This window comes from Oryctolagus cuniculus, chromosome 14 (genome assembly GCF_051225735.1).
Source record: "Oryctolagus cuniculus isolate XC-2025 breed Fujian yellow rabbit chromosome 14, ASM5122573v1, whole genome shotgun sequence".
NCBI lineage: Eukaryota > Metazoa > Chordata > Mammalia > Lagomorpha > Leporidae > Oryctolagus > Oryctolagus cuniculus.
The window spans coordinates 67,646,448-67,673,220 of NC_142880.1; positions in this window are offsets into that span (position 1 = coordinate 67,646,448).

Genomic DNA, 26,773 nt, shown 5'->3' on the forward strand with positions numbered 1-26,773 from the left:
ACTCATAGAATGGCATATGCCCTAAACAGCACTCTGGCCTCAGAATCAGCCCCTAAGGCATTCGGATCTGGCTGAAGAGCCCATGAGAGTATTTCAGGCATGGAAAGCCAAGACACTCTGGAAAAAAAAAGACCTAAATGAAAGATCTCTGAGTGAGATCCCAGTGGAAAGAATGAGTCATCAAAGAAGGAGGTACCTTTCTCTGAAGGGAGGAGAGAACTTCCATTTTGACCATGGCCTTGTCTAAATATGATCAGAGTCGGTAAACTCAGGGGGCTTCCATAGCCTTGGCAGCTCATGACAAGAGCCTAGGGTGATTACTGACGCCATAAACAAGAGTGTCAATTTGTTAAGTCAACAACAGGAGTCACTGTGCACTTGCTCCTCATGTAGAATCTCTGTCCTTAATGCATTGTCCAATGTGAAGTAATACTATAACTAGTACTGAAACAGTATTTTACACTTCGTGTTTCTGTGTGGGTGCAAACTGTTGAAATCTCTACTTAGTATATACTAACTTGATCTTCTGTATATAAAGATAATTGAAAATGAATCTTGATGCAAATGCAATGGGAGAGTGAGCAGGAGACGGAAGGGTTGTGGGTGGGAGGGAAGTTATTGAAGGGGAGGCATTGTAAACCATAAGCTGTACTTTGGAAATTTATATTTATTAAATAAAAGTTAAAAAATTATTTCTCTCACATATTCTCTTTTATTCATGGACAACAGGATATTTTAAAGGCTTGGAAAATTGCACATTATGACAAAAATAGACCTAAACCTTACATTATTGATCCCACTGAGCAGCAAATGCTGATATGCAGGTAATCCATTACTGTGGGGACAGGGATTTCAAGTTGACTACCATGGAACAAGATCGCTAACTTAGTTCATGAAGAAGCCTCCTTACAAAAACAACCATTCCTACCTTGAACCTCTCAGACCCAGTGGAATAGTGAAAGCTGCCCCTGTGAACTGTCTCAATCAGATATGGAAATACCCGAAGAAAGCCCTTTCATACTAGTCCCTAATGCTTCCAGCCTTGCTCCCACTATTGGTCTTTAGAGATTGTACGTATGGAAATGGTAACATTAATTAATCAACAGTAACATTAATTAATATAAGTCTGAAGACAAAGACTAAGATAGAGATGCATATACAGAATTTTAATAGTTTAATTTTGGGCTTGGGCTTCTGGCTTCCTCACTTTTCATCTCTGTATCTACATTGTTACTTATCTACAGCCCCTATGAAACTTCCCATTTTTTCCCATTATGGATTATTTCTTCTTACAGCATCTCGTGTTGCATGTCTTTATCGAGTCTCCTTCATCTCTTCCAATTTCCAAACACCCTTGCATTCTTTCTCTCTATCCCAACAATCTACTTTATACTTTACGTGAAGCTAACTTTCATTAATAGACTTAGCCTGACTGGAGTTAGTGGAGTCTCCTCCAAGAAACTGCTTGCTGCAGGTCACCATGGATCTAGAAGGCTGGATTGCTTTGCTTCTCATAACTCCTCACCAAGTTTTTCTCATACACTTCAGAAATTAAGTCAGTCTGTAGATTTCTAGCCTTAAATTAAAGATAATTGTCAATGCTCGTGGCTTATTTTTTAACATTTCTAGGGGTTTTATGTTTTAATCAGTAAATTATGACTATTGATTTTAATTCAGAAAGAATATTTCTCCAAATTCTTTAATTCAGTTAATACGCTGGGAAGATGCACCATGTTCATTCCGTAGCTTGAAGTGTTTGTTGGCATACTCCTGTGTAGTTCAGCATGAGAAATTCTAACAGTGTTGCCTTTCTGCTTCAAACCTAGGACACTGGATTACACAAGGCATCATGACAAAGCCCTGGTGTCTAGTACCACCTACAACTCTATTCCTATGGGTGAATGCTTTCCAAGCTACAAACAGATGATTGAAATACAAACTTTTGGCCCAAAATCCATTTATACTTTGGGGACTGTTTGTACTGAGACAATGTCCTTGTGACAGGATTTTGAAAAGTCATTGCAACAAATAGTTCTTTTAATTTCTCTGAAAACCCAACACTTCTTCAAATTGTTTTTCCCCCTAGATACCAAATTACCTTCAAGTAAAACTTCCCAATATGGACATCTAGTTGGAAAAGTAATCTGAGAACAAAAAGAGGATAGATGAGAAATCAAGGTTGAATGGAAGTCGTCTATAAGCAGAGGTCTTTGATTTTGTACTTTGTCCTTCAGCTTCAGAATTCAATTTTCCCACTCAATTTTCTGCTGTTCAAATGATGTAGTCATTTTGTTGCTTGGATATGGCTAGGTGGACTCCAGCTCTGGAAACAACAAAGCGGGTGAAAAGCTCACAGGAAGCCAGTTCCTTCTCAGAGTCTTTTGTTGGGTCCTTCATACTTTCAACGTGATCAAAGCCACTTGTATTGAATTTAGAGTGTTGTCATGAGTGTCATGAAGGCCCTGCTCTGGGACTGGAGAGAAGAAGGAGGACATTGTATAAATAATGCTAGAGGTCACTAGCATCAAATTTTGAACATCCCAGCCCATTTTAGCTTTGGGTTATTGCTTTCATTGATCCTAGCTATGGAAAACCCCCAGCAGGATGTAAAACTCTTCTCTTCCCTCACCAGATTTCTCTTCATCCTGCTGGTATCATGCTTGGAGGAGAGTGACGTCATTTATGTAGCAGCCTATTCCAGGCTCCTTCTCAGCTGGAAATAATTGCAAATAGAAACCACCTTGGGTCAGTGCCATGATATAAAATGTTGCATATGTATATCATAATTTTCTGTAAAGCTGACTTTTTCCAGTCATTTTCAGTGCTTTTAAGATGCAATACCTTTCTCTCCTTACTTACAATTTTGGATAATTCAATGCCATAAGGGAGCCTTCAGAAATGTCATATTTAAAGAGATCTTCCTGATTGCACAATTCATGGTAAAATACTTACATACATGATCTTTGAAAATTTTTCACCCAAATAAACTTAAGTTTTAATTATATTTTCTTGAAATTCTTGAAATGCTCTCATGAAAGTGAATTAAACTCCATGCCATTCACTTAGAATCTGTCATCCAAAAGAGTTTATTATTCGTGTTAGGGGCTTTGCAAACCATTGCCCTCAAGCTAAATCTGGCTTACTACCTAAAGCATTTGAGTTTTTTGTTTGTCTTGCAGAATACCAATTAAGAATTATTTTTATAGTTTTAAGTGGTTAGGAAAAATCAAAAGAAAATATTTTGTGATTTTATGATATGAGAAAAAATATTCAAAATTTATATTTCACTGTACCAGAACATGGTTTAATTGGAACTCGCCATGCCCAATTGTTTATGTGTTTTTCATGTCTGCTTATTGTCCTACAACTACAGAGTTGAGTAGTTGCAACTGACACTGTGTATGTTCTGCAAAGTTTAAAATATTTACTATCTGGCCTAATATGGGAAAACGTTGCCAACCCCTCCTCCATATCCATTCACCTTTGCCCAGTGATCTACAGCCACATGGGGGCATGCCTGCAGCAGAAGACAGAAGTCATCAGGGAAAGAGGAGGTGATGTCTTAGGAGAGGGCATCAGACGGGATGTTTGTCAGAAAAATAGGTCATCTGCAGGCAGATGACTGTGCTTGCTTTGCTGTGAAGACTTCCATGTACATAGTGTATATTTTTACCAGAAGGAGCAAAGACCCATAAATGGCAAACAAATTAATACCCCAAAAAAAGGAAAATAGCTGTGGCTATACACCATATACATGTGATTTTTCTATCTCTGACTCCTGGTCTCCGATTCACTGTATTTTGCTGTGCAACTTGGGATGCAGTGGAGAAGAGGGAGAAGAGGAGGGTACAAAGGAAAGGATGGCATAGGGATAAGAAGGAGGAAAGAGGGAGAGTTTTAGAATGACAGCATCATAATGGGGTAACAGACACCAAAGTGCGAAAGGTGGAAAAAAAGAGATTATGAAATAGTGAGTGAGGCCTTGCGAAATGAGTTCTGAGCCATAGATGGTGCCATTACCCCTATTCCTACCACAAAATAGGATTTTGAAAGGAGGCCATAGAAGCTTTGGTAATTAATTGATTGATTGGAGTGGATATCAAGACCATAAGAATAGAGGATATAAAAAGAGTATAGAGATATTCTATGTCTTCATTACTCAATTTTGGTAGATTGTGTATGTCCACAAATCTATCCATTTCTTCCAGATTTTCATTGTTGGTTTATAGCTGTTTATAGTAATTCCCGATGATTTTTTTTATTGCCACATTATCCATTCTAACATTTCCTTTTTCATCTCTAATTTTATTAATTTGGGTATCTACTTGTATTTGATTAGTTGAGCCAATAGTGTATCAATTTTGTTTATTTTTTCAAAAAAACAGCACTTCATTTCACCGAACTTTTGTATAGAGTTTTTGGTTTCAATTTTGATTATTTCTTATATAATTTTTTTTAAAGGAAAAAAAATGTGTAGTTTATTTGCAGTATTTCATCATTAGGAACTGTAGGAGATAGCCAGATATAGACAGTCATCAGACTACTCCCATATACCTCATTTGCATTTGCTATTATTCCTTGTTAGTTTTTTTTTTTAACTTTTATTTAATGCATATAAATTTCCAAAGTACGACTTATGGATTACAATGGCTTCCCCCCCATACCGTCCCTCCCACCCACAACCCTCCCCTTTCCCACTCCCTCTCCCCTTCCATTCACATCAAAATTCATTTTTGATTATCTTAATATACAGAAGATCAGCTTAGTATACATCAAGTATGGATTTCAACAGTTTGCTCCCACACAGAAACATAAAGTGAAAAATAATAGATGATTTTTTTTAAATGATGATGAAATCAGAGCAGACCTATTGTCATGTTTAATCCCAGTGAGAGTCAAGTTGGGAATTGATAATTTTTTTTTTTTCAGAGGATCAGTTTAGTATGCATTAAGTAAGGATTTCAACAGTTTGCACCCCCATAGAAACACAAAGTGAAATATATTGTTTGAGTACTCGTTATAGCATTAAATCTCAATGCACAGCACATTAAGGACAGAGATCCTACATGAGGAGTAAGTGCACAGTGACTCCTGTTGTTGACTTTACCAATTGACACTCCTGTCTATGGCATCAGTAATCTCCCTATGCTCCAGTCATGAGTTTCCAAGGCTATGGAAGCCCTCTGAGTTCTCCGACTCTTATCTTGTTTAGACAAGGTCATAGTCAAAGTGGAGGTTCTCTCCTCCCTTCAGAGAAAGGTACCTCCTTCTTTGATGACCTGTTCTTTCCACTGGGATCTCACTCGCAGAGATCTTTTGCCAGAGTGTCTTGGCTTTCCATGCCTGAAATACTCTCATGAGCTTTTCAGCCAGCTCCGAATGCCTTTAGGGCTGATTCTGAGGCCAGAGTGCTATTTAGGACATCTGCCATTCTATGAGTCTGCTGAGTATCTCACTTCCCATGTTGGATCACTCTCCCCTTTATTTACTCCATCGGTTAGCGTTAGCAGGTACTAGACTTGTCTATGTGCTCCCTTTGACTCCCAGTCCCTCCACCATGACCAACTGCGAACTGAAACTGATCACCTGGAACAGTGAGATGGCATTGGTACATGCCACCTCGATGGGATTGAATTGGAATCCCCTGGTAGGCTTCCAACTCCACCACTTGGGGCAAGTCAGCCTGAGCATGTCCCAAATTATACATCTCTTCCCTCTCCCATTCCCACCACCATGTTCAACAGGGATCACATTTCAGTTAATTTTCAACACTTAAGAATAACTGTGCATCAATTACAGATCTAAACCAGTCATATTAAGTAGAACAGATAAAAAAAACTACTAAGAGGGATAATGTATTAAGTTGTTCATTAACAGTCAGGGCTATGCTGATCAAGCCACCGTTTCCCATAGTGTCCACCTCACTCCAACAGGTTTCCCTCTTGGTGTTAATTTTAATTATTTCTTTCCTCCTATTAATTTGAGATTTGGTTTGTTCTTATTTTTCTATGTCCTTAAGATACATTGTTAAATTATTTATTTGAGGCTTATCCAATTTCTTGATGTAGGCACTAATTGCTATAAAATTCCATTTTACTATTGCTTTTGCTGTAGCCCATAAGTTCTGATATGCTGCATTTTCATCTCCATTCGTCTCTAGCAAGATTTTAATTTACAGTCTGATTTCTTCTGTATCACACTGTTCATTCAGGAGCATGATGTTCAGTTTCCATGTGCTTGCATATATTTTCTAGAGTTTCTTAAGTTGTTGATTTCCAGCTTCACTCCATTGTGGTCAGAAAAAATACATGGTATTATTTTAAATTTTAAAATTTGCTAAGATTTGCTTTATGGCCTAGAATATGGTCTATCCTAGAGAAAGTTCCAAACACTGATGAAAATAATGTGTGTTCTGTAGCTGTGGAATGAATTGTTCTGTCGATATCAATAAGGCCATTTGGTCAATAGTGCATTTTAGCTCTGTTGTTTGTTGATTTTTGTTTAGTTGATCTGTCCATGATAAAGTGATAAAATCGATTGAAGTCCTCATTACTATTGTATTGGAGCCTACATTTTCTTTTAGATTCATTAACATTTGTTTTAAATAACCAGGCATCCTGGTATTGGGCACATATACAGTTAATATAGTCACATCTTATGATTGAATTGAGCCCTTAATCATTACATAATGCCCTTCTTTGTCTCTTTTAACAGTTTTTGTATTAAAGCCTATTTCATCTGATATTAGGATGACTACTTCTGCTCAATTTTGCTCTCCATTAGTGTAGAGTATCTATTTCTATCCTTTCACTTTTAGTTTGTGTATATTTCTCCTGGTAAGGTCTCCTTCTTATAGGCACAGAATAGTGCCATTCACAATAGTTACAAATTTTTTAAATAGTTTGGAATAAAATTAACCAAAAAGATGAAAGATCTCTACAATGAAAATTATAAAACATTTAGAAAGAAAGAGAAGACACAAAAAATGGAAGAATCATCAATGTTCATGGAATGGAAGAATTAATATCATCAAAATGTCCATACTACCCAAAAATTAACAGACTCAATGTGATCCCAATCAAAACATCAAGGACATTCTTAGATATAGAGATAGAAATGCTACAATTCATATGGAAATACAAAAGACCACAAGTAGCTAAAGTAATCTTAAACAATAAAAACAAAGATGGAGGCTTCACAATACCAAATTTCAAGGGATTCTACAAGGGTAGTTACAATCAAAACAGCCTGGTACTTGCATAAAAATATACATGTGGACTGTTGGAACAGAATATAAACCCCAGAAATTAATCCATGAAGCTACAGCCAATTAATTTTTGACAAACGAAGTTAAAGCAATTCCTGGAGAAAAGACAATCTCTTCAACAAATGGTGTTGGAAAATTGAAGTTGTGCATGCAGAAGTATGAGACAAGACCCCACCTTACTCCTTATACAAAAAAAAAACCTCAAAATTGATCAAGAATCTATATCTATGATGTGATACCATCAAATTACCAGAGAAAAACATCAGGAAATCTCTGCAAGACATTAGCATAGGTAAAGACTTCTTAGAAAATACTCCATAAGCACAGGCAATAAAAACCGAAATTGGCAAATGGAATTACATCAATTCTAGGAAGCTTATGTACTGCAAAGGAAACACATAACAAAGTCAAGCGGTAACTGACAGAGAAAGAAAATATTTGCAAACTACTCAACTGATAAAGGATTAATAGTCAGGATCTATAAAGAGCTCAAGAAAACAACAGCTAAACAAGCAATCCAGTTAAGAACTGGGCAAAGGACACAAACAAGCATTTTTCAAAGGATTAAATTCAAATGGCCAACAGACACATGAAAAAATACAATCACTATCCATAAGGAAAATGCAAATAAAAAACACAATGAGGTTTTCACCTTGCCCTAGTTATCATCTAAGAATCAAAAAATAATAAATGCTGGTGAGGACGTGGGGATAAAGGGACCCTAATCCACTGTTGGTGGGAATGCAAAGTACTACAACAATTATGGAAGACAGTATGGAGATTCCTCAGAAATCTGAAAACAGATCTACCATATGATCCAGCCATGTCACTCCTGAGAATTTACTCAAATGAAGTGAAATCAGTAAATGTATTTGTACCCCATGTTTATTGAGGCTCAATTCACAATATCTAAGATGTAGAATCAACACATATATCCATCAACTGATAACTGAATAAATAAAATGTAGAATATATACTGTCAGGATCTCCCCCTCCAGGAACTGGCCAGGTTGCCATGAAGGAAGAGTCAAGGAGACTGAGGAAGGTCAAGCTAAGCACACTTTATTGATACTTTAGGCGACTAGGAGGAGAGATCGCTCAAGCCTACTCCTGCAGGCACTAGGCGCTACAGACCAGGAGCTTCTCCCTGCAGGCACTAGGCACTATGAACTGGGGAGAGAGGCTGAGCAACATCTGGTTTACAGCATCTAAGGGTCCCCTTATATACAGTTTCTAGAGGCTAGCCCCGCCCACATTCCCAACCTCCCAGGGTCCCATAGTCATGGCAATGACAGTTTGTGGTTTGTGGTTAGGCTGCCCTTTTCAAATCTTTTTTTTTTTTTTTTAATTTTTTGACAGGTAGAGTGGACAGTGAGAGAGAGAGAGAGAGAGAAAAAAGTCTTCCTTTGCCGTTGGTTCACCCTCCAATGGCCGCCGCGGCCGGTGTGCTGTTGCTGGCACATCGTGCTGATCTGAAGCCAGGAGCCAGGTGCTTATCTTGGTCTCCCATGGGGTGCAGGGCCCAAGCACTTGGGCCATCCTCCACTGTACTCCCTGGCCACAGCAGAGAGCTGGCCTGGAAGAGGGGCAACTGGGACAGAATCCGGCACCCCGACCAGGATGAGAACCCGGTGTGCCGGCGCCGCAAGGTGGAGGATTAGCCTAGTGAGCCGCGGTGCTGGCCTCTTTTCAAATCTTACCAGCTAGCATGGTTACCTTTCTACTTTTCTTTCAAGCTGCGCTACTTCGCACTTTCTTTCAAACGGCACTACAGCTACTTTCTCCATGAATGGTTCCCTAACATATACTGTTTGGAATACTACTCTGCCATAAAAATGGAATAAAATCTTGTTTTTTGCAACAGAATGGGTGCAACTGGAAACTCTTATACTTACCAGAATAAGCCAGTGCCAAAAGACAAATATCTTGTTTTCTCTTACATGTAGTAGCTAATATAGAATATAAAAATGTAAAGGAATGAAACAGACATCTTGTGATTTGATTGTTGTTTTCAGACTTTGTTTATACTCCTGTGGAACTGTGGTCTTTCTCTTTTTTTACTTGTTGAATATTATGGTTAGTGGTACATTACACCTGTGATTACAGAGTGGGTTGAAATTATGTTTTTGAAAAAATTAAAGAAAAAAGAGATGAAGGAGGGAGTGGGATTGAGGGAGGTACAGAAGTAAGGAGGGAAATATTATCTTCTTGGAATTGCATCTATGAAGTACATGAAATCTCTTCTTGTTATATTAATAAAAATTTTCAAAGAGAGTAGAGGGCATATATGGCATTAATAGTTAATGTTAACAGCTAGAACAGGCTCAAAAGTAGATTTTTGGACATTTTTCCATTGAATTGTAATTGAAATAAAAGCATACACATGATCCTATTATGTACACAATGTAAAGGTGGACCAGCTATGGCTGAAATGTCATGACCTTCAAACACACTGAGCCATGTCTCTTCTTCCGGGCTTTCCACAGTGGAGTTCAAGTTCCCCCCTTTACCCTGAAAGAATAATCATCACTTTCTTATCCAACAAGAGCCTTTCTGACTTTCCAGGTGGCACTTTGAATCTAATTACCAGGAAAAAAGGAGGGTTCAAACACGTAGTTGTAGTCTCCATCCATCCAGGGATTGTACAACTTTCAGAAAATGATTTATAGTTTGGTAATAACACAGGTGATTTTAGAGCATATGCATTTTTGAGCTGTGTCATAATCCTATGGAACTCAAAAACACTGAGTAAAGGGTTAGCTCACAATGCATATGAAACAGATGCAGGCTTGTTTCAAATAATTTTATGAAACTTTTTATGACAGCAAATATTTAGAAAAGAAAGAATATGCATTTATAATTTTAAAATAGCAACATTAACATTACAGAGACTCAGTGGATAGAATAATTCATAACATTAATCCATTTAAGATTTGGAGATATATATATATATATATATATATATATATATATATATATGGTTTTACCATTTTTGTTGAATAAGTGAGTACAAGCAACTAATAATTAACATATTGACAAAGTAGCCATGATAACACTCATCATCCTTTGAGCAGTTTTACATCCTTGTTCACTCTGGGACACATAGCACAACTTGTTAGAAGTTCAAGAGACGTGGAATGTTCTATACCCTCCTCGTCATTTACTTGTTCAGACCACATGCACCAAACACATTAGAAAACACAGAATGAGATGTGCCAAACATGCCTGCTTCATTCACTCCATCATGCTTGCAGCAATCTTTTCATAGTGGAGCATGTCATGCCATAACCTCTTAAAATGCATATCAAAATAGATATCAAATACATATGAAATGCTTATCAAAATGCACCCAGGTGTACTAATGAAAATGATTTTGGATGCCACTTATTTAGCTTTGAAAATGTGTTTGCCGTATTTGTGTTCAAAGAGGAAGATCTATGATCCTAGAACTTTGCCTTAGAAATGCCCAGTGAGGTACAAATGAAGTCCTCTGTCACCAGTCTTAGCCTCTTTCCTGTGGCTAAAAGAAGGAATATATTTCCTATCAGCTCTTCCCAAAAATCAACAGGTCAAAAATGATAAGCTCAGAGTATGAAAGATCATCTATTTACATAAAACTTCCTTAAGGATCCTAAGGATTCTATGACCATCCAATGTGAATTTTCCAAGCATGAACTACTTGCCTTCTGGGCAGATGAGTATCTTGGAAATCAACAAATTTTCAGGTTAAAACAGAAAAATCACAACTTCCTGTTGTACATAAGACTTGTGTGATTCATCTTCAGTGTGAGCATCATGGAGCCCACATGAAGTTATACTAAATAAATCAGTTATGACCATGGTTAATAACTTGCAAGGCTTATGGCTTCTGAATAACACTTTTTTTGTGAAGGGCAGAAATTAGAGAGGAAAGTTATTGCTCTTGTGTCAGTTGTTACCATTGAATAAAAAAAAAAAAACGAAGAAGAAATATCAGCATGAAATGAATGTTTCTCTTGTGCAGAAACTATTAAAAAGGTGTCCAAAGGTATCCTTTGGAGTGGTATTAATTTGTTTCATCAGGAGTTTGAACAATTGTTAGATGATGATTGTGACTCAAATAGATTTTTAGAGTTCCATTTCCTTGTACTGATATGCAAATGAACATTTTCATGCTCTACTCCAAACTCTGAACAAACTGTGCTCCATGTTCTACCTGAAAGCTCAAGAAGGTCAGTGAAATTTAGAGATGAAATGCATTATGATCCTCGAGATGAATAGCTGATGCAGGGACATGCCTGAGAACCTCGTAACTATCTTACAGTAAGTGTCGAATTTGGATGTTAGATGGCAGAAGAGAGTTGACTGTTTGAAGGGGAAAGAATGTGAAAGAGGGAAGAAAACAAAAAAAATGTATGATGCTAAATGATGGAAAATAAACTTGAAATGCTTCCAAAATATAGTCAATAGAAGGGCTAATAGACTAGGTGGGAAAGGTTTGATATTAGCAAGTGTAATAACGGAAATGTGGCTTTCTCCAGAAGGAACTGCCAATTTTTTTTTTATTGTAAAGCATACCTGCATGTTGCACAGATGAAGAAAAGCTGGGCTTAAACAGGAGTTTAGAATTTTCAGTAATAAATATGCAGCAAGACAGGATAGGTTATATTTGTAGTCTATAGGATGACAACAACTCACAATTTTGTAGGAAGGTAGAAAACTCACTGAAGAGCTAAACAAAGTGCAGAATGCAACATGTGGAAATTCAAAGCTGTGGTGATTCCACTGTGCATTGCTCTCTGGTGAAATATTCAACAATCAGTTGGCTTAGGAACAGACATTTATGGAATATAAACTACATACCTAGTACTGAAAGTGGAACTGTAAGACAAAAGCCCAAGGAGTTCAAAGACTAATTCAAAACACAGGGCTTGCCCACAGGATCCACTTACAAAACCAAAATGCGAATAATATGGCAACAGATTTTGTGCTACCAGTAATTCGAAGTTAGGAGAATACACTTTAAAAATGTCATTTATTGCTAGAGACAGTAAATTCAAAGACTAAAACAGGCTGGTTTACTAAGCAAAACTTTAATGGGAATAATTTTGGAAAGTGAGTACATTAGCTCAGAACATTCTCCACAGTATCAGTGGGAGAGGGGTGCAATTAGAATTTCATGGTAGGTTTTCTTAAAATTATTTTTAAGTATGGTAAAATGCACATAACATGAAATTTACCATTTCTTTCAACTAAATATTTGTGTTCTCCAAAATTCACAGAATGAATGCCAAATTCACAATGTCGTGGAATTTGGACTTGAGCCTTGGGGAGGCAGTACCCTTATAAGAATGAGAGTAGAGGGCTTGCTTCTTCTCTCTGATTTCCTCTTTGTGAGAATACAAAGATAGCTATCTGCAAACCAGGAAGCAAGTTTCAGCAGGTGCCATTTCTGACAACATCTTGATCTTGGACTTCCCAGCCCCCAGAACAGTGAAAAATATCACTGTGAGGATATATTTTGTATAAATGACTTAGGCTGTAGTATTCTGTCCTAGCCGCTCAAATTGACTAAGATAGCGACATTAGCCATGTCTAAGTGTAAAGGTCAATGGCATTAAGTACATTCAAATGGTTGTACAATCATCAACAGCGTTCATCTTTTGAACTACTTCCATCTGGCAAACTAACATTATGTATCCGTTAAGCAATAACTGCCCATTACTTCCTCCTCTATCCTCTGGCAACAACCTTTTTACATTATGTCTCTATGAATTTGATCATTTTAGGTACCTCATATGAGTGGAATCATATGATATTTATCCTTTTGTGACTGGCTTATTTCACTTATCATAATGTCCTTGAGTTTCACCCACGCTGTAGCAAGTCAGAATTTTCTTCCTTTCCAAAGCAAACTGAGTCCATTGTATGCACATATCACATTTTTTATATCCATTCACACATCAATGGACACTTGAGTTACTTCCAATTTTTGAATATTGTAAAGAAAAATGCTGCTTAGAATGTGAGTTTTCAATATCATTTTGAGAGAATGGAGGGGTTATATTTTTTAATCTTCATTAATGTGAGGTCTGAGAAGGGAGTGGAATCAATAAGCAATGAAAAAAAATTCTATGACTTGGAGTCAAGGTGACAAAATGTTCAGCAATGTAGAAGAGTCTCACCAATGATGGATTTTCATATTTAAAATGTCAGTGGAACCCTTATTACAAAATATTGGAGAAGAAGAAATATCAAGAAATAGACCATGGCAATAAATCAGGTCCCAAGAGAGGAAGGCTCTGAACTGTGGAAGGTACAGAAAGGAAGAAGGACAGATAAGTATGAGGACACTTTGACAAGATTCAAGATAACATTTATCTAATGGACCTGAGAGGCAAACAAGAGGAACAAGAGTGATTTGTGTGATTTAGGACAGGTTATTGATCACTGATGGATCCCTATTTCTTCTTATTCATTTACAAAATTAAGATATGAAATATCTAATATATGATGATATTTAATAATGCTTCTTTGTTTTTATTTATCTGAGAGTCAGAGTATGGGGTAGGGAGGGAGAAGAAAGGAGAGGAAAAGGAAAGAGATCTTCCATCTATGGGTTCACTCCCAAAATGCCTGCTACAACCAGGTCCCAGGAATTCCATCCAAGTCTATCCTGTAAGCATCAAGGACCCAAGTATTTGAGCCATCGCCATGATGCCTCTCAGGTGCGCATTAGCAAGAAGTTGGATTAGAAACAGAGGTGGGACTTGGAACTGGGCACTGTGATACATAATGAAGTTTAATTCACTGTGCTACAGTGTTCGCTCTTCAATCATCTTTAGATATAAAGATTTTAGCCAAAACATGATTGTCACACATATAATTAAGGATGTTTAGATGCCTGGCAACTCCTGCTGAAAGACCTGCTCTATAAAAGCTTGTGAAGATGACCAAGTTTGACTCTCAACTATCCTCATTTCAGTACTTTTCCACCAATTGCCTGCCCATGAACATCCTCAAGGGTTGACTGCCTACATGTCTTGAAGAATTTTCAGAGCCATATTCATGCCCATAAATGGCATGTGGGTTAATGCCCTGGCCTGAAATGTCAGCATCCCATATGGGCGCCGGTTCTAGTCCCAGCTGCTCCACTTCTCATCCAGCTCTCTGCCATGGCCTGGGAAAACAGTATAAGATGGTCCAAGCCCTTGGGCCCCTGCACCCACGTGGAAAACCTGGAAGAAGCTCCTGGCTCCTGGCTTCAGATCGGCACAGCTCCAGCTGTTGCAGCCAATTGGAGAGTGAACAAGCAGATGGAAGACCTCTCTCTCTCTCTGTCTCTCCTCTGTCTGTGTAACTCTGACTTTCAAATAAATACACAAATCTAAAAATATATATATATATTCCATATTTCAATTAGTCAGCTACTGCTATCTAACAAATCATTCTGAAACCTAATGGCTCAAATTTTAAGGCCTAAAACAATCATCAGCTATTATATCTCATGAACTATGGCTGTGCTGGGCGTGTTGACCTGGAATGATACCAGCTGATCTCAACAAGGTCCACTGGTAATTCTGTAGTCAACAAGCCAATCTGCTGGGGCTGGTCAGTCTAGGCTGGCATCCATGAGTGTGGAAGGGTTGGATAATACAGCTGAAGCAAGCAAAGTCTCTTGAGACATGGACTTGGGACTAGCACATTTTTATTTCTGCCACATTTCATTAACAAGTAACAAGGCCAGACACCGTCTCTTAATGGGAGGAGCTATGAGGTCACATAGCAAAAGACATCATTAAAGAGAAGAGTAGAAAATTTTAAACCATTTTCAATCTACTATCAAAACTTAATTTGATCTCTATCCTACTCTCTCAGAACATAGCTGAGTGCCAGCTAGAAATAGGTCATTAATGAAGACCACAAATTTTTCAAGGATGAGGGTGAATAAGCTTTTAATCTTGGTATCCTTGATTAGTACATTAAGAGAGTTAAAGCAAGCCCTCAAGACATACTTGTTGAAATGACACAAAACTAACTTACAAAGATATTTTAATGCTTACCATGGAAAATGTCTTACCTACCCTTTCTTCTCTAAATCAACAATTTAGAGATGTGCTTTATAGAAGGTTTCATCTGTGCTATTACACACCGTTGGAAAAATTTGAAAGTGGCAATTGTCCTATATAGCATATTTAAAAACTTTTATTTAGCTTATAACTTTTTTATAGTATGCTGAAAATTCAATATGTTTCTTCACTAATGAGCAATAGAATAATGTCAGTTGATAGTTCGACAGAGGAAGGCATTTGGTATAGTGGTTAACACATTGCTTGGGATGTTCATGTCCCATAGCAGGGTGCTTGAGTTTCAGTCTAGCTCTACTACTGATCCCAGGTTTTTGTTAACATGCACACTGGGAGGCAGTAGTTAATGGCTCAAGTACTTGGGTTCCTATAACACACCAGGATGATGCAGATTAATTTCCTCTCTCTTGGCTTCAGCCTGATCCATCCCCACCTGTGGCCATCATTTAAAGAGTAAATCAGTGGATGGAAGATTCATTCTCTCTCCTTCTCTCCCCCTCTCCCTCTCTCCACCTCTCCCCCTCTCCCCCTCTCTCCCTCTCTCCCTTTCTCCCTCTCTCCCTCTTTTCCTCTCTCCCTTTCCCTCTCTTTCACTCTCTCATTCACCCTCCCTTTTCAAATCAATTAAATAAATAAGAACACGTGGACAAATGCAGATAAAGAAATATAAATTAACATATCATGTGGCATTAGGTTTCTTTATATTCTAGGTGATTTAAGGCCAACACTAGTGTCTCCTTCCTCCCTGCTCTATTCTTAGAGTACTCCACACAAGACAAAATACCTGCTGTGATTCCCTTTATATATATTTCATCCCCACTTATGATTAAAAAAAAACTTTCAATTCCCGTCTAACAATTACATTTTACTGCCAATAGTTGGACTAAATATGATTTGTTACTTTGAGAAATAAATATTTTTTATAAAGAACAAATAGAAATGTGTGTTTGAAACAACTTAATAATCCATGGGTGGTTACAGACACAATCACTACAAAAAATGATTTGGGCAGAAACTTCCATTTCATACTGGTTTCTCAATAAGCACTTCTGTAAGTAACAAGATATTGGAACAAATAGGCTATTAGAATTTTTGACCATATTCTGTTCTTTGATGTGGTTTTTGATCACAATCAAAACTGAACACCACTGAGAGTTCTTTTAAACTTTTTCTGTATCCTGTGAAAAACAGGGATAATTACAGAACTTATACCAAAGAATATGTGTGACAGTTAAATTACCTAATTCACATAGATGTTAAGTATGATTGCTGACTTTTATAACTAATCATCACTATTAGCTGTAGCTCTGTAATTTGCTTCATGAAGTAGTCATTGCTGTAGCACAAAGATAGGATTCTATGCATAAGTGATGACTGTACCACATTCCAAGATGTCGCTCCCCGTCTTCGTGGAGGAACGACACAGGACCCTGCGCTGTTCTTCTGTCTGCTCGGCCCTCCCCGGGTTGGCTGCTGGTCCTTCCCGGGTTGGCTGCTGTCCCTTCCACCTCCGTGGAAGGGCGGTTCCCCCTGGCCACATTCCCCACTTCCGCAGGGGAGCGGCACACCGCCGGCCGCCTCTCTCGCGGGCTGCACAGGTGTTCCTTCAGCTAGATGTTCCCCTTAGATGTTCCTGGTGCATGCCGTCTCTCTCCTCCTTTATAGTCCTCCTCCGCCAATCCTAACTCGGCTGCCCACACGCCGAGTACGCTGCTCTCCTCCAATCAGGAGTAGGTCCTACAGTTTATTGGTTGAACTGGAGGCAGCTGCGTAGAAGCTGTTTTCTTCTCTCCCAGCGCCATATTGTGGGAGAGCAGATGCATAGAATAAGTCTTAATTCCAGTAACAGTCTAGTCCGGGTTGCTCCCCACACAAGAGAGCACAGAGCTTGGTGCATTGCTCATAATAATAATAACAATATTATCAACAATGGTAGTTGAGTGTGAAAAATAACAGGTCACTTTATCCAAGTAACCTACCTACTAAGGCAGAAGATGAAATATAACTATACCAGTATCTAACACATGAATAAGTCAATATTAATGAAAACTATGAGTAAAATTCAACATCCAAAAATTGTTTATGCACTCCCAAAAAGTATAAAATGAATTCTCTGTATGAAAAAAACAAAATTAAATAACTATGTGATATAAATAAATAGCAGATGGAAAAATATATCTATGACATTGGGGTAGAAAATTATTCCATTAAGAAACAAAAAGTATGATTCAAGATGGAAAAGATTAATATGTTCAGTCCCTTTAAAAAAAAAAACAACATTTTACAGGAAGCAAATGATGTCATAAATAAATTTTTTAAGTAAACCACTAATGGGGAGAAGATAATTGCAATACAAACTGACATGGTAAGGATAACATATATATATACACACACACACACATATATGTACATATGTATCCATCTATAAGTGAATATGAAAAAATATAATGTGCAAGGATATGAATATGAAATTTACAGAAACTTGAATGGCCACTAAACAACAGAAAAAAGCCTCTGCTTCCCTAATACAAATTAAAACAACAAACTATAACACATCATCAGGTTGACAAAAAATTTTTGTCTGGCAAAATCAGACAAATGTAAGTTAGTAAGAAATAAAAAATCTGACTGGCCAGGCATTGCTGGTGGTACTAGAAATCCACACCATTTTGCAAGTCTTTTGTCATACCTAGAGAGTGTGACAATGTATATATTCTATAACCTAGCTATACCAATATCTGCCATGTACTTTAGAAAAAAACTCCTAAATACATAATATGACATACATGCCAAATGAGATATGTACAGGAGTATTTATAGAAAAAGCACCATTTCGGGGCTACAACTGTGACATAAGATGTTGGGCAGCATCCCATACGGGTGCCAGTTCGAGTCCCCTCTTCTGATCCAGCTCTCTGCTATGGCCTGGGAAGGCAGTAGAAGATGGCCCAAGTGCTTGGGCTCCTGCACCCATGTGGAAAAACGGGAAGAAGTTCTTGGCTCCTGGCTTCGGATTGGCACAGCTCCGGCCATTGCGGCCATTTAGGGAGTAAACCAATGGATGGAAGACCTTTCTGTCTGTCTCTCCCTCTCTCTGTAACTCTGCCTCTAAATAAATGAACAAATCTTTTTTGCAAAAAAAAAAAAAAAGAGTAAATTTCATGTAAATTGTGTTAAAGTCATGAAATGGAATATTTCAGTGCTTAAAATTAAGAAATAGAATCAAAAACATATATTGTCTTAGTTCCATCCAGGCTTCTATAACAGAATACCTTAGACTGAGTAATTTATAAACAATAGAAACTTATTTCTCACAGGTCTAGAGAATGGGATGTCCAAGGTCAGTCCAGCAGATTTGGTGTCTGATAAGAGCATGTTTTCTGCTTCAAATATTGTGCCTTCTTACTTCATCCTTTCCATAAAAGAAAGATAAAAAAAAAAAACTCCCTTAAGCTTCTTTTATGAAGGACTATTCCCATTCACGCAGGATGAGCCTTCAGGAATTAACCACCTCCTAAAGGTCTTACCTGTTACAATATTTGTATTAGTTTTTTCTTACTACAATTAAAACCTGAGTCAACCAACTTTCTAATGTTTATTTAACTCACATTTTTGGAGGTTCAACCCAGTATCAGGTGGGCACATTGGTTTAGCCTCTGATGAGCGGCCATGGTGGGCTATATGCAGAGGAAAAAAATCACAGGGGGAGCTAGAGAGGGTGGGTGTGCCCAAACTCAGGTTCACATCAACCCTCTCATGACAGCACAATAGCTCAAAGGTGAACTGCTTTCCTAGAGGTTGGACACAATGACCTAAGGACCTCCTGCTGAATACCACTTTTTAAACATGTGATTGGATTCAATTTCTACACTCTTGGTACTATTAGCATAGGACTTTGGGAATTTTACATTTTTACATTTCACAGTGTGGGAGCCAGATCCTAATCAAATTACAAAACTTCCTCACTGGGGATTAGTTAGCAACACACAAATTTTGAGGGAACACCAGCATTCAGCCCTTGGCATATATCATACAGAGAAGTCTTAAGTAATTTTGAATAAGAAATTGAAAAACGCTATACAAAATATGACATTATTTACATAAAATGTAAACACAAAAGATGTATTATATACATGAAGTATGAATACTCACTGATTTCAGGTAATTAGTTACATCTGGGCAAGAAAATCTGATGGTGGGTGAGAGAACTCACAGAGTACACAAACTCGGTAAACTTGGCAACCCAGTGGGAGACTGCAGAGAAATTTGAAACCACACTAAGGGCTGCATAGACCCTTTGTGTGGTCCTTGGGGTAGAGCGGACAAATACCCACAGAGGCCGGATTTTATACATGGACTACCCTCAATTCCTCTCAGCTGTGTGGAATTACTTCCCTTCTGAGTCAAAAGAGAGAGAGAGAGAGAGAGAGAGAGAGAGAGAGAGAGAGAACAAACTGGGTGAGTCACCTTTGACACACCCTTAACACTGAAGAACTAAACAGAGCTCTCTGGCCACACCCATCACAGCCTCTAAGGACCCATCAAAAGCAGACAGTCCACTTAATTTAGAGTTGTATTATAATGAGAAAAACCACTACAGCAAAGAAACCAAAGAATATCTCCACAATGCCAAACAACAAATGCAGAAACTGAGGAAACAAGAACAAGGAAGACACTATGATGCCCCCAAATGAACAAGACACCCCAATTCAAGATTATGAAGATGACGAGATAGAAGAAATGCAAGAAACGGATCTCAAAAAAATGATAAAACATTAAGAAGTTCTCAAAAACAAATTCTTGAACTACAGAAATCCTTACTGGACAGAATAAAAAATCTCTCTCATGAAAATGAAATATTAAGGAGGAATCAAAATGAAATGAAGCAACTAGTAGAACATGAAACTGTGACAGTGAAGAGAAATCAAAATGAAATGAAGAATTCAATAGATCAAATGACGAACACATTAGAGAGCCTTAAAAAGAGAATGGGTGAAGCAGCAGAAGAGAGAATATCAGACTTAGAAGACAGAGAACAGGAAAGTATATAGTCAAACCAAAGAAAAGAAGAGGAATTAGAAATCTAAAAAATACTGTTGGGAATCTACAGGATATTATTAATAAACGCAACAATTTGGTTCTAGGAGTTCCTGAAGGCATGGAGAAAGAGAAAGGATTAGAAGGCCTTTTTAGTGAGATACTAGCAGAAAATTTCCCAGGTTTGGAGAAGGACAGAGACATCCTAGTACAGGAAGCTCATAGAACCCCTAATAAACATAACCAAAAGAGATCCCCACCATGACACAAATTAATTAAACCCACCACAGTGAAACAGAAAGAAAAGATCCTAAAATGTGAAAGAGAGAAATGTCAGATTACTCTCTGAGGATCTCCAATCAGACTCACAGCTGACTTCTCATCAGAAACCCTACAGGCTAGGAGGGAATGGCAAGATATAGCACAGGCACTAAGAGAAAAAAACTTCCAGCCCAGAATATTATATCCTGCAAAGCTCTCATTTGTGAATGAAGGTGAAATAAAGACCTTCCATAGCAAACAGAAATTGAAAGAAATTGTCGCCACTCGTCAAACCCTGCAAAAAATGCTTAAAGATATACTACATGTATATTAAGAGAATCGAAAATGAATCTTGATGTGAATGGAAGGGGAGAGGGAGTGGGAAAGGGGAGGGTTGCGGGTGGGAGGGACAGTATGGGGGGGAAGCCATTGTAATCCATAAGTCGTACTTTGGAAATTTATATTCATTAAATAAAAGTTAAAAAAAAAGATGTACTACACACAGAAACACAGAAACATGGCCATCGATATGAAAGAAGGTAAAGGAAGAAAACCTACCAGTAAAAGAGCATAGGAAGGTCAAAGCATATACTAGAAAATATATCTGGGAAAATGACAGGGCAAAGTTTTTACTTATCAATAGTCACATTGAACATTAATGGACTCAACTCTACAGTTAAAAGGCACAGACTGGCTGAGTGGATTAAGGAACAAAACCCATCTATTTGCTGCCTACAAGAAACACATCTTTCCAACAAAGATGCATACAGACTGAAAGTGAAAGGCTGGAAAAAGATATACCATGCCAACAGAAACCAAAAAAAAAAAAAGCAGGTGTAGCCATATTAATATCACACAAAATAAACTTTAACACAAAAGCTGTTAAGAGAGATAAAGAGGGGCACTATATAATGATTAAGGGTTCAATTCAACAGGAAGATATAACTATTATCAATGTATATGCACCTAATTACAGGGCACTGGTTTATTTAAAAGGTATGTTAAGGGACTTAAAGGGAGACTTAGATTCCAATACAATAGTACTGGGGGACTTCAATACTCCACCTTCAGAAATAGATCAACTGGACAGAAGCTCAACAAGGAAACAGCAGATTTAATTGACACTATTGCCCAAATGGATCTAGCAGATATCTACAGAACTTTCAATCCTACATTTAAAGATTTTACATTCTTCTCAGCAGTACATGGAACCTTCTCTAGGATTGACCACATACTAGGCCATAAAGCAAGTCTCAGCAAATTTAAAAGAATTAGAATCATACCATGCAGCTTCTCAGACTGCAGTGGAATGAAGGTGGAAATTAGCAACTAAGGAATTCCTAGAGAGTATGCAAACACATGGAGATTGAACAACATGCTCCTGAATGAACAATGGGTCATAGAAGAAATCAAAAACTTTCTGGAAGTAAATGAGGATAACAACACAACATATCAAAACTTATGGGATACAGCAAAAGCAGTGTTGAGAGGAAAGTTTATAGCAATAGGTGCCTACACCAAGAAATTGGAAGGGCACCAAGTAAATTAGCTTTCAACACATCTCAAGGATCTAGAAAAACTGCAGCAAACCAAACCCAAATCTAGTAGGAGAAGAGAAATAATTAAAATCAGAGAAGAAATCAACAGGATTGATTCCAAAAAAAAAACATTACAAAAGATCAGCCGAGCGAAGACCTGGTTTTTTGAAAAAATGAATACAGTTGACACACCATTGGCCCAACTAAATAAAAAAAAAGAAAAGACCCAAATCAATAAAATCAGAGATGAAAAAGGAAATGTAACAACAGACACCACAGAAATAAAAAGAATCATCAGAAATTACTACAAGGAATGTATGCCAGCAAACGGAAATCTTTCAGAAATGGATAGATTCCTGGACACATGCAATCTGCCTAAATCGAACCATGAGGACATAGAAAACCTAAACAGACCCATAACTGAGACAGAAATTGAAACAGTAATAAAGGCCCTCCCAACAAAGAAAAGCCCAGGACCAGATGGATTCACTGCTGAATTCTACCAGACATTTAAAGAAGAACTAACTCCAATTCTTCTCAAACTATTCAGAACAATCGAAGAAGAGGGAATCCTCCCAAATTCTTTCTATGAAGCCAGCATCACCTTAATCCCTAAGCCAGAGAAAGATGCAGCATTGAAAGAAATTTACAGACCAATATCCCTGATGAAGATAGATGCAAAAATCCTCAATAAAATTCTCGCCAATAGAATACAACAACACATCAGAAAGATCATCTACCCAGACCAAGTGGGATTTATCCCTGGTATGCAGGGATGGTTCAATGTTCGCAAATCAATCAATGTGATATACCACATTAACAGATTGCAGAAGAAAAACCATATGATTATCTCAATAGATGCAGAGAAAGCATTTGATAAAATTCAACACCCTTTCATGATGAAAACTCTAAGCAAACTGGGTATGGAAGGAACATTCCTCAATACAATCAAAGCAATTTATGAAAAACCCATGGCCAACATCCTATTGAATGGGGAAAAGTTGGAAGCATTTCCACTGAGATCTGGAACCAGACAGGGATGCCCACTCTCACCACTACTATTCAACATAGTTCTGGAAGTTTTAGCCAGAGCTATTAGGTATAATATATATAATTATTAACTCGCATCATCATGTTCTGTATATTCTCAAAACAGAACAACATTAGCAACACAGTTTAGAAAAATCATCATCAGAAAAGTTAACATTTTTGTTTTAGGTTTGAAATCTAATGATTTTCATTTCTGTTGTTCACATTGCTATAAAAGCTCTAAACCAAAGATGTGACTCTTAGGGTGGGAATTGCAAACACAGTTTAAGGTCAAGATTTTTGAAGGTGTAGAACATTTGTTTCATTTGGTAGAGTTTGCTACTTTCACTCAGACTGTCCCCACCCCCTGAGAGTGCTATTGAAAGTAGATTATCTAGGGAAGGGAGAAAAAATAATTCTCAAAGTATAACTCTAAGATTCTTTGTGTATAGAAAGAATATATCAGCTTTTAAACAATACAAAACAAAACAAAAATAACCATTAATAATATACCATGAAATTTAACTTGATGTATCTGTTACTTCCAATTACAGTTCTAGTGTAATTGTCTTCATATTTAATAAACAGAAAAAATGCATTTTAATAAGGAAAATTGGACCTGCTGGTGGTATTTGCAAAGGATGAAAGGAGATTATGATACTGACTTTGATAGTGTTTTATAAATTATTTTTAAGTGGACAGGAGAAAGGCTATGTTGGCATTCTAATTCTCTTGATTAAGAATTAAGAAGCAAAAGAATGTGCATCAGGTAACAGGAAAGTCTATGAAATGCTGTAGGGTATCAATGGAATATTTTAATGATATGGAATCTCTGCATATTTTTAAGATCTCTTCATTTCATCTATTCTCTCTGTCCTTTGTATATGTAGTCTTCAATAGTACATTACCAATAATTCATTATTTTTTAAATTGTTATTTCTTCCTTCTGAATTGAATATATAATCAATCAGTTTCCTTACAACATATATCCAAACCAGATCCAAGAGGCACCTCCTTTAGTCTACGTCATCTTGGTCTTAATGGTATCACTGATCACTGCTAATACTGGCATTATAATTTCCCATTTCCCTCTTATTTATTTCAAATAATGCAGGAAAATGTAACAAAACACTTGAAAGGATCTACAAATAAGAACCATTGCATTGCAAACATGATTGTTTAATGGAAACTGAACAAACTGAATGATAGGCAATGCTAGAAATTCAGTTGCTGGATGAAAATCTAAGCTTGAAATCAGAAAGTAGTTTCAGGGTGACAGAGTAAAAGTTGAGATCCCACAGGTCAACACAAATGAGTGCTAGAAAGAGATTGTCTGAGTATCCTGATCACAGAGTAAAGACTTAAGTAATCTGGCTGTCAAGAAAAAGAAAAATTACACACACACACACACACACACACACACAAGCACATGCATGCACATGTACAAACCAGGGGTTAAAAGAAATGAGAAACTCTGGTTTAGAATTTGGTTTCAGTTTGAAGAGGGTAGTGTTTCCCAGGGAATGCTAAAAACATGTAACACTTAGTTTGATTCTGAAATTTGCATCAATACATGATGTGTGTTATGTGGGCCTCATAGATCAGCCACTTTTTTTTTTCAATTTTTTTTTAAACTTTTATTTAATGCATATAAATTTCCAAAGTACAACTTATGGATTACAATGGCTTCCCCTCATACCGTCCCTCCCACCCACAACCCTCCCCTTTCCCACTCTCTCTCCCCTTCCATTCACATCAAGATTCATTTTCGATTATCTTAATATACAGAAGATCAGCTTAGTATACATTAAGTATGGATTTCAACAGTTTGCTCCCACACAGAAACATAAAGTGAAAAATAATAGATGATTTTTTTAAATGATGATGAAATCAGAGCAGACCTATTGTTATGTTTAATCCCAGTGAGAGTCAAGTTGGGAATTGATAATTTCTTTTTTTTTTTTTTTACAGAGGATCAGTTTAGTATGCATTAAGTAAGGATTTCAACAGTTTGCACCCCCATAGAAACACAAAGTGAAATATATTGTTTGAGTACTCGTTATAGCATTAAATCTCAATGTACAGCACATTAAGGATAGAGATCCTACATGAGGAGTAAGTGCACAGTGACTCCTGTTGTTGACTTTACCAATTGACACTCCTGTCTATGGCATCAGTAATCTCCCTATGCTCCAGTCATGAGTTTCCAAGGCTATGGAAGCCCTCTGAGTTCTCCGACTCTTATCTTGTTTAGACAAGGTCATAGTCAAAGTGGAGGTTCTCTCCTCCCTTCAGAGAAAGGTACCTCCTTCTTTGAAGACCTGTTCTTTCCACTGGGATCTCACTCGCAGAGATCTTTTGCCAGAGTGTCTTGGCTTTCCATGCCTGAAATACTCTCATGAGCTTTTCAGCCAGCTCCGAATGCCTTTAGGGCTGATTCTGAGGCCAGAGTGCTATTTAGGACATCTGCCATTCTATGAGTCTGCTGAGTATCTCACTTCCCATGTTGGATCACTCTCCCCTTTATTTACTCCATCAGTTAGCGTTAGCAGGTACTAGACTTGTCTATGTGCTCCCTTTGACTCCCAGTCCCTTCACCATGACCAACTGTGAACTGAAACTGATCACCTGGAACAGTGAGATGGCATTGGTACATGCCACCTCGATGGGATTGAATTGGAATCCCCTGGTAGGCTTCCAGCTCCACCACTTGGGGCAAGTCAGCCTGAGCATGTCCCAAATTATACATCTCTTCCCTCTCCCATTCCCACCACCATGTTCAACAGGGATCACATTTCAGTTAATTTTCAACACTTAAGAATAACTGTGCATCAATTACAGATCTAAACCAGTCATATTAAGTAGAACAGATAAAAAAACTACTAAGAGGGATAATGTATTAAGTTGTTCATTAACAGTCAGGGCTATGCTGATCAAGCCACCATTTCCCATAGTGTCCACCTCACTCCAACAGGTTTCCCTCTTGGTGTTCAGTCAGTCATCACTGATCAGGGAGAACATATGGTATTTGTCCCTTTGGGACTGGCTTATTTCACTCAGCATGATGTGTTCCAGATTCCTCCATTTTGTTGCAAATGACTGGATTTCGTTGTTTCTTACTGCGGTATAGTATTCTAAAGAGTACATATCCCATAATTTCTTTATCCACTCTATCGTTGATGGGCATTTAGGTTGGTTCCAGGTCTTAGCTATTGTGAATTGAGCTGCAATAAACATTAGGGTGCAGACCTCTTTTTTGTTTGCCAATTTAAATTCCTTTGGGTAAATTCCAAGGAGTGGGATGGCTGGGTCGAACGGTAGGGTTATCTTCAGGTTTCTGAGGAATCTCCAGACTGACTTCCATAGTGGCTTGACCAGTTTGCATTCCCACCAACAGTGGGTTAGTGTCCCTTTTTCCCCACATCCTCGCCAGCATCTGTTGTTGGTAGATTTCTGCATGTGAGCCATTCTGACCGGGGTGAGGTGAAACCTCATTGTGGTTTTGATTTGCATTTCCCTGATTGCTAATGACCTTGAACATTTTTTCATGTGCCTGTTGGCCATTTGGATTTCCT